Source organism: Hyla sarda, assembly GCF_029499605.1.
Source record: "Hyla sarda isolate aHylSar1 chromosome 1 unlocalized genomic scaffold, aHylSar1.hap1 SUPER_1_unloc_6, whole genome shotgun sequence".
NCBI classification, from domain to species: Eukaryota; Metazoa; Chordata; class Amphibia; order Anura; family Hylidae; genus Hyla; species Hyla sarda.
In genome coordinates this window covers 260001-273948 of record NW_026607592.1, presented here as the reverse complement: position 1 = coordinate 273948, position 13948 = coordinate 260001, and the positions used below count along the sequence as shown (strand labels likewise).

Below are 13948 nucleotides of genomic sequence, written 5' to 3'. Positions count from 1 at the left end.
ATGCAAAGCTATGGCTTTGCAGGGATCGGCATAAGAGATCAGTGTGTGCAGTGTTATATGTCCCTATGGGATAACAATGATCAGTGTGTGCAGTGTTATAGGTCCCTATGGGAGCTATAACACTGCAAAAAAAAGTGAAACAAAGGTCATTTAACCCCTTCCCCAATAAAACTTTGAATCACCCCCCTTTTCCCATAAAAAAAAAACTGTGTAAATAAAAATAAACATATGTGGTATCGCTGCGTGTGGAAATGTCCGAACTATAAAAATATATTGTTAATTAAATCGCACGGTCAATGGCGTATGCGCAAAAAAAATCCAAAGTCCAAAATAGCGTATTTTTGGTCCCTTTTTTTATATCATAAAAAAAATGAATAAAAAGCGATCAAAAAGTCAAATCAATAGAAATAAAAACTTCGGAACACGGCGCAAAAAATGAGCCCTCATACCGGCCCGTATGCGGAAAAATAAAAAAGTTATAGGGGTTAGAAGATGAGAATTTTTAACATATAAATTTTCCTGCATGTAGTTATGATTTTTTTCCAAAGTACGACAATATCCAACCTATATAAGTAGGGGATCATTATAACCGTATGGCCCTACAGAATAAAGATAAGGTGTCATTTTTACCAAAAAATGCACTACGTAGAAACGGAAGCCCCCAAAATTTACAAAATGACATTGTTTCTTCAATTTTGTTACACAATGAATTTTTTTTCCATTTCACCGTGGATTTTTGGGTAAAATGACTAATGTCACTGCAAAGTAGAATTGGTGGCGCAAAAAATAAGCCATCATAAGGAATTTTATGTGCAAAATTGAAAGAGTTATCATTTTTAGAAAGTAATGAGGAAAAAAATGAAAATAAAAAAACGGAAAAACCCTGCATCCTTAAGGGGTTAATAAAGATAGGTTACTTGTAGAATCATATTAGCTGTTGGAAACACTTATAGGGAATATAATTAGAAGTCAATCTTTTTTAAAATAAAATTAAATAAAATGATCAATGATACTGACTCACGAAGAATTGAGTTTCTTAGCAAAAAGAAATGGGAAAGGGAAATGGGTGAAATATCTAAACTTGAACGGAGCTCTATAGTAAAAAGTCTGAAAATTGTTTAGAGATTCGAATTGTAATGAGAATCATAAAAAAATAATTACATTCAAAACTATTCATAGGTTATATTATACACCGGAGATGTGGTGTGAGAACCTCTGCTGAATGTCCTTGTTATAATATACACCGGAGAGTCTATATAATGTGGTGTGAGAGCATCTGCTGAATGTCCTTGTTATATTATACACTGGAGAGTCTATATAATGTGGTGTGAGAGCCTTTGCTGAATGTCCTTGTTATATTATACACCGGAGAGTCTATATAATGTGGTGTGAGAGCCTCTGCTGAATGTCCTCGTTATATTATACACCGCAGAGTCTATATAATGTGGTGTGAGAGTCTCTGCTGAATGTCCTCGTTATATTATACACCCGAGAGTCTATATAATATGGTATGAGAGCCCCTGCTGAATGTCCTTGTTATACACCAGAGAGTATATATAATGTGGTGTGAGAGCCTCTGCTGAATGTCCTTGTTATATTATACACCAGAGAGTCTATATAATGCGGTGTGAGAGTCTCTGCTGAATGTCCTCGTTATATTATACACCGGAGAGTCTATATAATGTGGTGTGAGAGTCTCTGCTGAATGTCCTCGTTATATTATACACCGGAGAGTCTATATAATATGGTGTGAGAGCCTCTGCTGAATGTCCTTGTTATATTATACACCGGAGAGTATATATAATGTGGTGTGAGAGTCTCTGCTGAAAGTCCTCGTTATATTATACACCGGAGAGTCTATATAATGTGGTGTGAGAGTCTCCGCTGAATGTCGTCGTTATATTATACACCGGAGAGTCTATATAATATGGTGTGAGAGCCTCTGCTGAATGTCCTTGTTATATTATACACCGGAGAGTATATATAATGTGGTGTGAGAGTCTCTGCTGAATGTCCTCGTTATATTATACACCGGAGAGTCTATATAATGTGGTGTGAGAGCCTCTGCTGAATGTCCTTGTTATATTATACACCGGAGAGTCTATATAATGTGGTGTGAGAGTCTCTGCTGAATGTCCTTGTTATATTATACACCGGAGAGTCTATATAATATGGTGTGAGAGCCTCTGCTGAATGTCCTTGTTATATTATACACCGGAGAGTCTATATAATGTGGTGTGAGAGCCTCTGCTGAATGTCCTTGTTATATTATACACCGGAGAGTTTATATAATGTGGTGTGATAGCCTCTGCTGAATGTCCTTGTTATATTATACACCGGAGAGTCTATATAATGTTGTGTGAGAGCTTCTGCTGAATATCCTCACTATATTATACACAGGAGAGTCTATATAATGTGTGTGAGAGCCTCTGCTGAATGTCCTTGTTATATTATACACCAGAGAGTCTATATAATGTGGTATGAGAGCCTCTGCTGAATGTCCTTGTTATATTATACACCGGAGAGTCTATATAATGTGGTGTGAAAGCTTCTGCTGAATATCCCCATAAAAAATTAAATAGGCATATGTGTTTTATGTTAAAGGAGTTCTCCGGTGCTTACATATCTTTTCCCCTATACAAAGGATAGGGGATAAGATGCCTGACCGCGGGAATCGCGCCGCTGGGGACCCCCATGATCTTGCACGCGGCACCTCGTTTGTAATCAGTCCCCGGAGTGTTCACAGGGCAGGCGGCATGTGACGTCACGCCTGCGCCCCCGTGTGATGTCACGCTCCGCCCCTCAATGCAAGCCTACGGGAGGGGTGTGATAGCTGTCACGCCCCCTCCCATAGGCTTGCATTGAGGGGCCAAGCGTGATGTCACATGCCGCCCGCCCTGTGATCGCCCGTAATCAGACCCAGAGCGAACACACTCCGGGGACTGATTACAAATGGGGTGCCGCGTGCAAGATCACGGGGGTCCCCAGCAGTGGGACTCCCGCGGTCAGGCATCTTATCCCCTATCCTTTGGATAGGGGAAAAGATGTGTAAGCACCGGAGAACCCCTTTAACATAAAACACATATGCCTATTAAATTTTTTATGAGGATATTCAGCAGAAGCTCTCACACCACATTATATAGACTCTCTGGTGTGTGATAGAACGAGGACATTACAAACGGGGACTGAGTTCAAACGGGGTGCCGCGTGCAAGATCACGGGGATCCCCAGCGGCGGGACTCCCGCGGTCAGTCATCTTCGTCTAAGTGATTATTTACCCAGGGTCTATGGAAGTGTTGCACGTCTTTTTTTAATTTTTTTTTTACATATGTATGAAACGTAACATTATGCAATAAAAAAAAGTAATGTTAAAAAAATTTATATTTATCGTTGTGATCGTATGGACCTGATTTATATTTTAATGCACAGCGAATGAAAGGTGTTAATACCATGTAAGATTGGTGTCACAAAAAAGAAGCTCTCAAACGGCTCTGTAGATGAAAAAAATAAAAGAATTACGGGAATGTGGAGAGGAGGAAAAAAGAAAACACAAAAGTTTAAATTTCCTTGGTTGATTTAATAAAATCTGTGTTATTCTCTGCAGATTCTTGTACCAGGAGATCAGAGGAGAATCTTATATCTTCAGATTATAAAGCAGATGATGATATCACACAAGATACATATGAAGAACATTCCATTATCCCAGATACACCCTCAGCCCTTCACAGCCAAGATCTGTCATCTCATCCTTATATACAGGTCCTGTCTTCTCATTCATCGCTGGATGTTAACGAAAAGAAAGGTCAGAGAAGGGGTGTTGGACATCAAAAAGCTCATTCAGGAAATAAACCATTTTCATGTTCAGAATGTGGGAAATGTTTTACTTCTAAATCAAGTCTTGTTAAACATAAACAAACTCACACAGGGGAGAAACTATATTCATGTTCAGAATGTGGGAAATGTTTTACTCGGAAATCAACTTTTGTTAATCATCAAAGAACTCACACAGGGGAGAAGCCATTTTCATGTGCAGAATGTGGGAAATGTTTTACTGAGAAATCAAGTCTTGTTAAGCATAAAAGAACTCACACAGGAGAGAAGCCATTTTCATGTTCAAAATGTGGGAAATGTTTTACTGAGAAATCAAGTCTTGTTAAACATAAAAGAACTCACACAGGAGAGAAGCCATTTTCATGTTCAAAATGTGGGAAATGTTTTACTGAGAAATCAAGTCTTGTTAAACATAAAAGAACTCACACAGGGGAGAAGCCGTTTTCATGTTCAGAATGTGGGAAAGGGTGTGTTCAAAAATCAGATCTTGTTAAACATCAAAGAACTCACACAGGAGAGAAGCCATTTTCATGTTCAAAATGTGGGAAATGTTTTACTCAGCATTCACATCTTGTTCAACATCAAAGAACTCACACAGGAGAGAAGCCAATTCAGAGCAGTAAGTGATGCAGACAACACATCTATATATTCACCATGTACATAGGATATCTGACATTTATACATATATCATATACTGCATCTCCAAACTTGTTACCAATTGTTAATAAAGGTTTTCTTTCTTATATGATTTATTATTCTTATATTCATCTCCGCACACTGGACTTATAATAAATGTAATATTGTCCCTGACGTTGTATATAGGGAATGTAACGCGTCAGTGTTGTCTCCGCCCCCTTCTCATTATGATTATAGAGACTTTAATTCAAGGCATCAGACAGGATCCGCGCGTCTCCCTTGAAGATCGTCTCTTCTGAACATAAGACGCTGCAGATACTTTTATTTATCACAAACCCTAGACCAGCGTTTCCCGTCTTGACGTCTATTTTCGGTCTCAGATCATAAAATCCATTTTTCTATATGAGAAGTCGTCAATATGTCAGCGTCCCCCGGGTTCAGTAAACATCGGTGTAATTCTTTTCCTTTTCTTTGTCCTCCCCGGGGTATAAAATCCCTAGAGATCTGATCACATCTGGTACAAGATCTCTTTACTTCACACTTTGCGCCATTATTACACGGATTGAAGACCCAGTTACACGCTCGTAAATTCCCATATATGTCGTGGATTGGAAGGAAAAAGGTTTGATAAAGCAAAGATAACGTGAAACAGTTGGACCAAATGAAAGAGAAATTATTATTAATTAGGCAGGATTACAATGGAACCCGCATTAACACACAGCAGGTCACATGATTTCTCCTGGGTATATGTTATGTGATCAGATAAGAGAACTGTCTTTATAATGTCATTTGTCCATAGTTCAGCCAATCCGGAGACAAAGAAAGTATATACGCATTCATCTTCTTTATCGTGACTCCAGATGCTCCTTGGTAGGTCGTGATAATATGAGTATCTTACACACACGTAAGCAGAAAAACAACTATTCATGACAAACAAAAATGTAATTGTTTCATTGCCTCTTAAGAATCAACTTAATATTAAAAGTAAGAAAAGTGGTAGAAATTCATTGATTTCTTTAACATATTTCACCCTTTTGATAATTATCACACATATATTGATGTTATTAGCACAGCACACGTAGAGGAGTTTTATTAGCATATCACACATATATGGATTGTTTTGCACTTCTCATCTAACAAACATCCTACCTGTCCGAAACTGACCTGGGCTAGTTCTTCATTAACCCCTTAAGGACTCAGGGTTTTTCCGTTTTTGCACTTTCGTTTTTTCCTCCTTACCTTTTAAAAATCATAACCCTTTCAATTTTCCACCTAAAACTCCATATTATGGCTTATTTTTTGCGTCGCCAATTCTACTTTGTAATGACATCAGTCATTTTACCCCAAAACCGACGGCGAAACGGAAAAAAAATCATTGTGCGACAAAATCGAAAAAAAAACGCCATTTTGTAACTTTTGGGGGCTTCCGTTTCTACGCAGTGCATATTTCGGTAAAAATGACACCTTATCATTATTCTGTAGGTCCATACGGTTAAAATGATACCCTACTTATATAAGTTTGATTTTGTCGCACTTCTGGAAAAAATCATAACTACATGCAGGAAAATGTATACGTTTAAAAATGTCATCTTCTGACCCCTATACTTTTTTATTTTTCCACGTACAGGGCGGTATGAGGGCTCAATTTTTGCGCCGTGATCTGAAGTTTTTATCGGTATGATTTTTGTTTTGATCGGACTTTTTGATCACTTTTTATTCATTTTTTTAATGGTATAAAAAGTGACCAAAATACGCTTTTTTGGACTTTGGAATTTTTTTGCGCGTACGCCATTGACCGTGCGGTTTAATTAAAGATATATTTTTATAGTTCGGACATTTACGCACGCGGCGATACCACATATGTTTATTTATTTATTTTTTGCACTTTTTTATTTTTTTTATGGGAAAAGGGGGGTGATTCAAACTTTTATTAGGGAAGGGGTTAAATGACCTTTATTAACACTTTTATTTTTTATTTTTTTTGCAGTGTTATAGGTCCCATAGAGACCTATAACACTGCACACACTGATCTCTTATACTGATCATTGTTATCCCATAGGGACCTATAACACTGCACACACTGATCTCTCATCCTGATCACAGGAGTGTATTAACACGCCTGTGATCAGCATTATCGGCGCTTGACTGCTCCTGCCTGGATCTCAGGCACGGAGCAGTCATTCGTCGATCGGACACCGAGGAGGCAGGTAAGGGCCCTCCCGGTGTCCGATCAGCTGTTCGGGACGCCGCGATTTCACCGCGGCGGTACCGAACAGCCGGGATACTTTCAGTTTCACTTTAGAAGCGGCGGTCAGCTTTGACCGCCGCTTCTAAAGGGTTAATACCGCACATCGCCGCGATCGGCGATGTGTGGTATTAGCCGCGGGTCTCGGCCGTTGATGAGCGCCGGGACCGAAGCGATATGATGCAGGATCGCGGTGCGAGCCCGCTTCATATCGCTGGAGCCGGCGCAGGACGTAAATATACGTCCTGCGTCGTTAAGGGGTTAAGGGCATGTATAGAACTTGTAGTCTCATTGATAATCCCATCCATATTGCCAGCATATTTATTTCATTTATTTGCCAACTCAACTCCCCATCCGGTCCAAGACGGGAACCACATCCACGACTTATCTGCAGCTGAAAACAATTCTCGCTTATGTCTGTTTCCCCCAGAAAATGTTTTAAATAATGAAATATTTGCGCGTGGTCTAATGGCTGCTACAACTCTTCCTATAGTCCAGTTACCCCATGTTCCCATAGGAAGCCATGAATAGGTCCTGTTACCACAGATGTAATAGAGTCCCTGCTTTAGGACCCTAGGAATCATCTTACCATGAATCCGTACCATATTACGGTACAACTGAGTGTTACAGATCCCATCATCCTCATCTGTCTGTTCAGGACGGGACACCTGGGGGCACAAGAAGCTTTAAGAGTTGGACAAAACATAAAGTATTACAGGCACCATCCTTCATATCACACGGCATCTCCCTGTACTCCATGTTATATATCAGGGTGACATTCTTACAATTCGTTTCTCCAACATATACCTTGGGCAAATTAACAAGTCGACCTGTAATTTTGGCTATGTAATTCAGGTACATGGGACCCAAACATATTGTGGGTGTAGAGACAATACCAGCAATTTCTAGATATGTATCCTGGTCTGAGAGAGGATTATGGGAAGTGTGATCAACATCTATTTGTACATCATAGCTATAATCTGTGAGATTCACATCATTCATTGATATAGGGGACACCTATTAGAGGAATCCCCCTGTGGGTAGTAGGGATATGGGAACAGATCCCGCAGTCAGTCGTGTGTGTATATATATATATGGGAACAGATCCCGCAGTCAGTCGTGTGTGTATATATATATATATATATATATATGAGAACAGATCCAGCAGTCAGTCGTGTGTATATATATGAGAACAGATCCAGCAGTCAGTCGTGTGTATATATATATATATATATATATATATATATATATATATATATATATATATATATAAGAACAGATCCAGCAGTCAGTCATATGTGTGTGTGTATATATATATATATATATATATATATATATATATATATATATATATATATATGAACAGATTCAGCAGTCAGTTATGTATATATTTGTGATCGGGGCTCCATACGTGTACTAGTGACAGGAAAGATTGCCTACATACCTATACAAGATCTTACCCTAGCATAGCGGTCTGAGTTGTGCCATAACCGCGCAATGAGGGCACGCCTATAGAGGGCAAAAAGCAACCATGCTAGGATAAATACAATTCCTGAAATAAAACATCCTACATCCAGCATCAATCTTCACATACCCGAAGTAGACTATACCTAGTGTGCTGGAAGAGTAGCCCTGACCAACTAGTGACTACTAGAGGTGGTAACCATACCTTTGAAACCATGGTAGTAACGTCCATCTGTAAAGAATCAACCTGAGAATAACATTCCCTGCCAAATATACTAACTGAACTCTACCTATCACCATCCCTACTTGTGACATTACTTCAAATGGACACGAAAAGGCTAACTTCATGGCCGGTCTGACAAGCACCAATCCCCTGCTATTTAAGAGGCAAAAACTAAACTGACAGGTAAATGACAAGAAATACCTATCTACCTGATAGACCGTGTGGGTCATGTCGCCTAACAAGTTTCACGAAGGCACCTTACCTGATTGAGACTGTAACAACAGACATACCTAACTAGCCACTGTACTGACCCAACTGGACTTGGAAGTGATGACCCGTTGCAGATGACAGCTCCCTGCGAGAGCAACGTACCTGTAGACGTGACCAGTGTTTAGGTGAACCATCATGCCTGTAGACCTGACAGGTCTTTGTGACACCGTTGTGCCTGAACCCGACACAGGTCCCCGCGGAACCATCGAGCCTGTAGACATGACAGGTCTTTGTGAAATCATCGTGCCTGTAAACGTCACAGGTCTTTGAAAACCACTTTTTTTTCTTTTAATACATAAGTGTGAAATGCCATATTGAGATTGTATGCTATCTCAAACGTGTCAGATTACCTACATAACCATGTCAAATCAATTGCTCTGAAATGAGACAGCAGCAACCACGATTCAATCCCCGATCCTAAAGAAATGAGTCATGTAACTGTGTATTAAATGCACAATATATCTGCAACTAAATGCTGGCCCTCCTTAAAAGAGAACATGCAATTATGCCGGATAGTTGAATCTGTGTACTATAACGAAATGATAACGTCATTGAGAAATACAACAGACGAGGTTGTATCTGACCTGAAAACGTGTCAGGTCATAACAAAAATAACACACAACAAAATTGCTCTGAAAACGAGTCAGTAGCAACTGGCATTACCCCTTTTAACCTGAAGAGGAGTCAGGCAACAGGGTAACATCATGAGTATGCATGACAAGATACCTGTATGAAGCTGGCGTGTTGTTCTGAAGGCGTGTCAGTAACAAAAATGACCAATTGTGTCCAATACCCTAAGCAAATGATCTACCTCCCCTGTGTGCACCGCATGAAACATGTTAACCGTATGTACGGCATAAACTGCTAACAGTATACCCAACTACAAGTCGCTACTCAATATGTTATTGCTCTGAGACATGTCTGTAACAATAACCTATGTGGTGCATCCCCCCTGCAGACGTAGGAGGTTTAAGAATATGGGCTCGATATATCTGCAATAAATGTAAGCACCATATGAATACTGTAATCGTGTATTGTAAATATATGTACAGCCAGAGGTGCAACTGCTATTCAACACTAGGAACGAATGCACATAATAACCTACCCGCATACAACTATGGTAGTATGCAACAAATGCTGTGTACTGGTGCATGTATCATACACAAGCTGGGAGCGTAAGTACCGTGAAAACGTAAGGAACGTTATGAATTTATGCTCTAACAACATTATGAGTACCTCATACATGCCTAGAAAATAAAGTGTAAACATATATCTAAAAAGATAGACAACGTGCAACTATGCCGGATAGTTGAATATGTCTACTATAAGTAACTGATAACGTGGTCATGAAATACCACGGAGGAGGCTGTATCTGTCCTGAGAACGTCTCAGGTCATGACAATAAACCACAAAGTAATTGCTCAGAAAATTCGTCGGTAGCAACCGACATTAACCCCTTAAGCTGAAGGAGTCAGGCAAATAGGGCAACATCCTAACAAAGCTGTATAAGCTTTCCGTATAAACACTATGCACGAATATGCAGTATGAAAGCTATGAGCATGAGTACAGTAAAGCTACGGGAGCATATGTATAGTGTAGACTCTAAGGATGGAAATGTAGAAAAACTATTACCCATGTGCAGTACAACAAAATAAAGCTATGAACGTAACCAGACTGAGCGTAACGTGCAACTATGCCAGGTAGTTGAATCTGTGTACTATAACGAAATGACGTAATCGAGAAATACAACAGACGAGGTTGTATCTGACCTGAAAACGTGTCAGGTCATAACAAATACACCAACGACAAAATTGCTCTGAATACGAGTCAGTAGCAACCGACATTACCCCTTAACCTGAAGAGGAGTCAGGCAACAGGTTAACATTGTGAGTATTCCTGAAATTAGTTGCTCTGAATGTGAGTCAGTAACAACCGCGATTCAACCCCTGAAGGAACGAGTCAGGTGACCGGGTATTGAACAGCCGATTAGTGCCACTAAAATGATGACCACCCTTGAACGAGTACCTGTGCCGGATAGTTGAATATGTGTACTATAACTAACTGATAACGTAGTCGTGAAATACAACAGAGGAGGTTGTATCTGACCTGAGAACTTGTCAGGTCATGACAATAAACAACAATGCGATTGCTCTGAACGAGTCAGTAGCAACCGACATTGACCCCTTAACCTAAAGAGGAGTCAGGCAATAGGGCTACATCCTGACAAACCTGAGTGAATTTTCCGTATAAAAGACTATGAACGAATACACAGAATGAATGCTATGAACATACGTACAGTAAAAGCTACGGGAGCATGTGTGTAGTGTAGACGCTATGGATGAACATGCAGAATAAATACCATTACCCATGTACAGTAAATGCTATGGATGTTAGTGCAGAGAACATAACAGAATGAATGCTACATGTACGCAGAATAAGTACTACAACGTGTCAGCATAATAATTACTACCATCGTATGTACAGAATGAATGCTACGAATGTCCGTGTAGTGTATTGCTACAATTCTATGTGCAATATACATGACGTGAACATGTCTGTGGTATGAATACAAGCGTATATGTGGTATAAATGCTATGAGCGTATAGTGGTATGATACTATGAGCAGTATAATGCTATGAGTATACTTGCGGTATCAATGCTAAGAGCGTATGTGCCTGATGTAGGCCATGTGTATGTGCAGTATAAATGCTACAAGTACATGTGCAGTATAAGCGTTGAGCATATGTGCTATGAATTAATATGTGGTATGACGCTATGAGGTATGAGTACTATGAGCAGTATAATGCTGTGAACATGCTATGAGCGCGTGGCCACAACTGCATGAAACAGCATGACACTATGTGTGAGAACCGTATGAAACCTGCATGTATGAATGCGATGAACGTGTGAACAACAAAACCATGACCGTGTAACCAATATAACTGCCATGAGCGTATGAATGCGGTGAACGTGTGAACAACAAAACAATGACAGTGTAACCAATATAACTGCCATGAGCGTATGAATGCGGTGAACGTGTGAACAACAAAACAATGACAGTGTAACCAATATAACTGCCATGAGCGTATGAACCCTGCGTGTATGAATGCGATGAATGTGTGAACAACAAAACCATAACCGTGTGACCAATATAACTGCCATGAGTGTATGAAACCTGCGTGTATGAATGTGGTGAACGTGTGAACAACAAAACCATAACCGTGTGACCAATATAACTGCCATGAGCGTATGAAACCTGCGTATATGAATGCGGTGAATGTGTGAACAACAAAACCATGACCGTGCAACCAATATAACTGCCATGAGCGTATGAACCCTGCGTGTATGAATGTGATGAACAACAAAACCATAACCGTGTGACCAATATAACTGCCATGAGCGTATGAAACCTGCGTGTATGAATGCGGTGAACATGTGAACAACTTAAGAACCGTGAGCGTGTGACCACTATAACTGCCATGAGTGTATGAACCGTATAATTGCTATAGGCAGTATACTGCCGTAACCAGTATGAAATACCATTAACATATGAACCGAATGATACTTTGAGCGTATGAACCAGTGATAATTACGAGGTGTTTGATTGCCATGAACGTAACATGGTAGAAAGAACGTAAGACCGTGAATATGCCAAGAATATGTGAACAGCATAAAAGCCAAGTTTGTGGACCATGTAACACACCAGCGAGTGAGAGAATAACCATGAGGTGAACATCATAAACGAGTTTGCCCAGTATAAATGCTGTGAATGTATCGTCAGTGAGTATATGTACCGTATATAATGATATTAGCACATGAAACTGTATACATACTATGCGCGTACAAGCAGTATGCCATAAGCGTATGAATTAACCATGAGAGTACAGACGATAAGAAACTCATGGAGTTATCAAACCGTGAAGATGCTCAACTCGTGTGCACCTTGTACCAGTAATGCGTGTATGCCCATAATAAACCAAGTGTATGAACCGTATGGATACCATGATCGTGCAAACAACGAGTATTACACTGTGTATACTATGATTTAATTGGATGTAGCCTATGTTATATCTCTACAGAGCATTGCACCCTACTGTATACTATATTGAAGCAAGACAGTCTGCAGAGCACTGCATCAGCACACACAGCATATGCTACCCTGCAACGTGATCCTCTGCAGAGTATTGCACCACACCAAACAGTAAATGCCACCCTGTGTTGCAACGAGACCCTTCGCAGAGCACTGCACCACACTGGACATGCTAACTGTAACGACCCTCTGCAGAGCATTGCACTATGCCCTATATAATATGTTGTATTGAAACCATCCCATCTGCAGAGCATTGCACTAACTGTATAAAGTTTATTTATGAGACCATCTGCAGAGTATAGCACTATACTGTATATAGTATATATTATATTGTAATGAGACCATCTGCAGAGCATTGCACCTTAACTATATATCATGTATACTATATTGTAACGAGACCATCTGCAGAGCATATCGCCATAGCTGTATATCATGTATACTATATTGTAACGAGACCATCTGCAGAGCATATCACCATAGCTGTATATCATGTATACTATATTGTAACGAGACCATGTGCAGATTATTGCACCATAACTGTATATCATGTATACTATATTGTGAAGAGGCCATCTGCAGAGCAATGCACTATACCGTTATACAGTACATGTTATATTGTAACGAGACCCTTTGCAGAGCATTACACTGTACCGTATACTGCAAGGGCACCGTATACCCCGCAGAGCACCGCAGCACACAGCAAAAGTTATATTGAAACGACTCTTTGCAGAGCATTGCACCACACTGTATACAGCAAACGTTATATTGAAACAACCCTCTGCAGAGCATTACACTATACTTTAGATTAACGATAGCAGCCAAGCTGACAGGACCGCCTAACGAGGACTGGGCAGCTGCCGCAACCTGTCCCAAGAGCATAGACAATTGTAGCAGGCAGAGCCAGCCAGAACCATACCTGCCCTATATTACCTTATAATCCGAGTGAGACATCATCCCCAGATAAGACAGCCAGCACCATACCTGCCCAATATTACCTTATAATCCGAGTGAGACAGCATCCCCAGATAAGACAGCCAGCACTATACCTGCCCTATATTACCTTATAATCAGAGGAGACATCCCCAGATAAGACAGCCAGCACCATACCTGCCCTATATTACCTTATAATCCGAGTGAGACACAGCATCCCCAGATAAGACAGCCAGCACCATACCTGCCCAATATTACC

The 13948-nt window shown here is 40.1% G+C and overlaps 1 protein-coding gene, 1 long non-coding RNA gene and 1 pseudogene across 2 annotated transcripts in view; 2 read left to right on the top strand and 1 right to left on the bottom strand.

Moving 5' to 3' along the window:
• Nucleotides 1–13948, top strand: part of LOC130298230 (oocyte zinc finger protein XlCOF6-like) — a 176234-nt gene that overhangs the window by 8099 nt on the left and 154187 nt on the right. The window lies entirely within an intron of this gene.
• The window catches only part of LOC130298229 (zinc finger protein 850-like), a 185923-nt pseudogene that overhangs the window by 143352 nt on the left and 28623 nt on the right, over nucleotides 1–13948 (top strand).
• LOC130298245 (uncharacterized) overlaps nucleotides 4749–13948 on the bottom strand; it is a 13875-nt gene continuing 4675 nt past the window's right edge. The window contains exons 2-3 of the long non-coding RNA XR_008849751.1: nucleotides 7302–7380; nucleotides 4749–5387 (exon numbers count right to left, since the gene is read on the bottom strand). This is a non-coding gene — a long non-coding RNA (uncharacterized LOC130298245). The remainder of the gene's footprint in view (nucleotides 5388–7301; nucleotides 7381–13948) is intronic.